Raw genomic sequence first — 4859 nt, 5'->3', positions numbered from 1 at the left:
CTGGTTTCCTGAAAGCCGAATGCGAATGCGGAGGGGCTCGCGGGCCTCGGGGAGGCAACCCAGGTCTGCAGCGGGAGTCGGGGCCCCGGCCACCCACTCACTCCCCCCGCCCCGGGAGGGGCTGGGGCTGCGGGGGTGGCGGGGGGGCGAGGGGGGTGTGGGTCCAAGAATTGGGACGCGGGGCGGGGGCTAAAGGACCTCTTCTGGTAGGCAAAAAAGCCTCCAGCACCCGGAATTCCCAGGTGGTCTCCCATCCAAGATACTAAACAGGCCCGACCCTGCTTAGCTTCCGAGATCAGACGAGATCGGGCGCCTTCAGGCCGGTAGGGCCTGAGAAGGACGCGGTCGCCGCGGGGCGCCCTAAGAGACTTGCGCTTCGCCTCCCTTTCGCTCTGACCTGCAGGTCGGGCCAACGGGCCGCCCCTCTCCTCGGGGAGCCGTGCTGTACTTGAGCCTCACGACCCGCGACCGCACTCCAGCCTGCTGACGCCGGCCCGGCCCCCGAACACCGCCAACACCAGACCAGCAACCGCCTGGCCGGGCCCGGGGGCCCGATGGGCTTCCAGGACCCCCCAGTGACCGGGAGGGCGTGCGTGCGTGCGCGCGGGGCCTGGGGGGTGGGCTGAGGGGTGCGGAGGTCTCGGCGCCCTCCCACCCCCGGCCACTCCAGACCCGGCCGCGCTGGCTGAGCGGGGCCTCCCCCCCCATCCCCTTCGCTGCTCAGGGCCGCGCGACCCCGGAGGTGTCGGTCTTCGGGGCCCGCCGCCTCCCGATCCCCGCGGCCCGGGGGCCTCTGAACCTCCTGCGGGCCTAGGCGCAGCGAATCTTGAGCGCCCAACTTGCCCGGCACCTGCCCGCTGCCCAAACCCACCGGGAGCCACGGAGGCGCGGTCGACCGGAGCGCCTCAGCCCCGCCCCTTTGCCCTACCGAGGCGCCCCCCTTGTCCCCACGCCGCCTGCCAAGCACCCGACCTTCCTGAGAGAGCAGACGAACCACAGGCAGGCACACAGACAGACAGACACACACACACACACACACACACACGAGTGTGGTCTTTGGAAATACTTCTGTTCGTAGTTGCTGGGTTGAGCCCAACTCTTATAGGACCCATGGAGTGCGGCCCATCAGGCTCCTCTGTCCGTGGCATTTCCCAGGCGAGAATACTGGAGTGGGTTGCCATTACCTTCTCCAGGGGATCTTCCCGACCCAGGGATCAAACCCGAGTCTCCTGCGGGCGGATGCCTTGCCATCTGAACCAGCACATTGCGAATTCCCTAGGCAAAATACAAAGAAAAGAGCTCGTGTGCTACTAAGTGGAAAGATGATTGAAGAAACAGAAGGTGTCCTTTGTTGGTATCTTTGAATCTTTCTTTAGTTTTCGTTGATTTTTACTCTTAAGGCTACTTGAACAAGGCAAGAGAGAAACCCCAGAACTGAAAAGCAATTGACTTTTTTGAAAGAAACCTGTGCAGGTTAAGCACTCTTCGTTTTTGAGAGATGGTGAAATGCAAAATCTTGATTCAACACATATGACTTTGGTGAACTTTATTTCAAATCTCCATGATGAACCCCTAAGGCGTCCAGGAAGAAAGGAGTAGAGCGGGAGACAAAAAGAGCAACCTTTCCCCTTGGCGCCATCCCAACCAGCTGCTTAGTTCCTTCATCTCATGGACTACCATCTGGGCTTATCTGGTTTGTCTGATTCTTGTTTCGGGGCCCGTTTCTAGTCACAAGGCTGTCAAGAGTGGGGTGGATGTTTGGGAGGGGGGGGAAGCCCTTCTTTCCATTCCACATGAGACCCAGTGGACAATCCAGGCCCTTGCTACTGCATTGAGTGTGCAGCAGAAATGTCAACGGTGATGCTGGTTAACAACGCATATTCCTGGAATCTACTCCTTTGGCTACTGACTGTGTGTGGTGGTGGTCTGGAACCTATATCTGGAAGCTTTCTTTATGATTGCAAATGACACCAAAGTCTGAGGACGATGGAAGATCTTCACATTTCTGCAAGAGCCACACACCTCCAGAAGGAACCACAAGACTTGCTTGAAATGGTCAAGGTATAAGTATTGGACTAAAGGTTGCAAGGTCTCCACCTTTTCTATGGAAATCAAAATATCTTTCTTTGAAGTGAAAATGGATCATACTCAACGTTCACGTTCTTGTAGAGCATTTGAAAAGCCCTAAATTGTAGAAATCTGCTGTACGAGTTCCTTGAAAGCAAGAACCTAAATTGTAGAAATCTGCTGTACGAGTTCCTTGAAAGCAAGAACCTATATTTATGGATATGTCTTAGTGCCTTAGATTGTGCCTTGATTATAGTGTACACATCAACCCAGGAAATAAAGAATTGAATCGCCAAATATACAAAGAGATCAAAAGTGCCAAGCCAAGTGACACCTTGACGCTTCCAAGAACTTTTCTGTGTTTCACACACTAAGTAAATCCTGAGCACCTACGATGAGCTGGGAGGCATGTAATAAGTTTCTGGAACTAGAAGGCGGAGAGAAGCAGACACAGAGTTCCTGCTTTCACTGAGACGAATCTAATGATACATCACAGGCAGATCCTTTGAGAACTTATCGAGGGGCCTCTTGTCTCACCAAAACCTGGGTGTCAGGGAAGGCTTTTCAGAGTAACAATTGAGTTGAGGTCCATAGGTTGAACCTACGTAAACCAGGGTTAAGATGCAGGAAGAATTTCAGGCAGGGAAAATAGCATCTTGGAAGGCTATGCGACCAGGGAAACTTAGAACATTCAAGAAATGAAAAATGCCCTATGGGATGGAAGCCAAAGAGTGCAGAGGGCATTCCAGTTAAAAGACATCAGAGACTAACGTGGGGAACAAGCATGAAGGGATGTGATCATATATTCAATATGATGGAAAAATACAAGAGCAGTTGGGGCAGGGAGATGATAGAATTTCTCTGCATTTCCAAAATGTCATCTTGTTCCATAACACTAATATTTGGAGCGACTCAACTCCAAGTTACAAGGAGGGACCACTTCCACGAGTTCGAATAGTCCTCATTGCAAAGTCTGTCAATAACGAATGCTAGAGGAGATGTGACCAAAGGGAACTCTACTCCACATGCAGATTGTGTGGGTGAATTCTCTAAGAAATTAAGGGAAGGAGTGCTACATCTTGTTTGTTGTATTGTGTTTTGGGGGAACTATTTTGGAATTAGAGGAGCCCATTCCTCAGTATATGATTTCCAAACTAGGCAAGTATAATTACAGTCTGATAAGATGTAACTCAAATAACTTCTGAATGTTAATTGATTTTGAAAGAGGAAATAATCTTGCAAGAGAAATATAGACAAACAGGAAAAGCATAGTTTGTCAATATATTAACCTAGATATGGTACAAATATTGTTTAAGAAATATGAAAGTTTCATGGAGTATTTCGCATGAAGGAATTATTTCCTCTTAAAAGTCAAAAGGGCTTCCATGGTGGCTCAGAGGTTAAAGCATCTGCCTGCAATGCAGAAGACCTGGGTTTGATCCCTGAGTCAGAAAGATCCCCTGGAGAAGGAAATGGCAACCCACTCCAGTATTCTTGCCTGGAGAATCCCATGGATGGAGGAGCCTGGTGGGCTACAGTCCACTGGGTCGCGAAGAGTCAGATACTACTGAGCAACTTAACTACCTTAAAAGTCAAAAAGGATCATGAGTCCACTCATAAAAATGATTTGTTCTTCAGTTTTATCATGAATTACCTGACTAAAGGATGATTATGTATTGTATTATTCCTTCAAAATTATAGCACATTGTTCACTTTCCAGATTTTTATTTAATTGATATTTATTTAACATTGACTCTGTGCCAGCACTGCAAAGCCCACCCACACACCCTACACCAATTTTGTGACTTCATTAGAAACCACTTAATCAAGCAAATTCTATAGTTACCTCTATTTTACATCCTAAATTGGCACATTATATGTCGCCCTACTTAACACTATTAAGATTATCTCTTTTTTAAAAATTCTTGATAAACATAATTCCTGGCTTCCTCACAAAATAATTTAAATTATATAAAAACTGGAACTTTGTCTAATTTATCACTGTATTCTTAGCTCTTCGAGGAATATTAGTACTAGATATTCAAAAGACTCGTATTAAATGAAAATGATTTCAGTGGGTCTCAAAAGAACTTGTCTTTAAAAGGCATTGGTGCGGGGAGCTGCCCGTCAGAACGGGGTCCTTTGTCCGAAGGACACAGCTCTGGGAGCTGCCTCAGTCCTTGAGGGTTTGCTTGCAAACATAGCTCTCTGTCCCGCCACCCCAGAGATTAGGCGCTTATTTACTGCAGGCACCTGGAGTTCTGTGCAAACTTCTCACGCACAGAGAAATATTATCTGGTGTAAGAAATAATAACAGGGTGCCATTCCCATGCTCTCAAGATTTCTTGTGACTGTTTGTAAGATGTGTAGGTCAAACAAAGAAAATGTTAACTGTCTTGTCTTTCTCACGCTCTTCTGTATAAATATGAGATGCTGAATAAAGTTGGTGTCAGACTGCGTCCCTTCGTGGAGACGTGTCTGAACCTCTCGACCCCATCTTTGTTGGAGATTTCTCTTGCTTTCGTTTCTTTTCTCAGCCCCGCCGTGCACGTTCTCGGGACCTGATCGACTTTGCCGTCTAGCACCGGCACATTGGTGCCATTTAAAGTAGATATTAGGTTTCCATTTTCTCATCAATGATTCGTTTCATTGGTTTTGTCATTTCAGATAACTTTCTTGAACATCAGATCATGGAAGATAGAAATAATGTTACTGAATTTATCCTCTTAGAACTTTCTATGGACAAGAAAGTCCAGATCCTCTGCTTTTTATTTTTCTTATTCTGTTACCTG

General features: G+C 48.0%; 1 pseudogene; it reads right to left on the bottom strand.

Moving 5' to 3' along the window:
• Nucleotides 1-217: 217 nt before the first annotated feature.
• Nucleotides 218-337, bottom strand: LOC129627421 (uncharacterized; annotated as a pseudogene).
• Between the last annotated feature and the right edge of the window lie 4522 nt (nucleotides 338-4859).

This window comes from Bubalus kerabau, chromosome 14, assembly GCF_029407905.1.
Source record: "Bubalus kerabau isolate K-KA32 ecotype Philippines breed swamp buffalo chromosome 14, PCC_UOA_SB_1v2, whole genome shotgun sequence".
Taxonomy (NCBI): Eukaryota; Metazoa; Chordata; class Mammalia; order Artiodactyla; family Bovidae; genus Bubalus; species Bubalus kerabau.
Note: the sequence above shows the minus strand (reverse complement) of the source record. Positions and strands in the feature narration are given on the sequence as shown.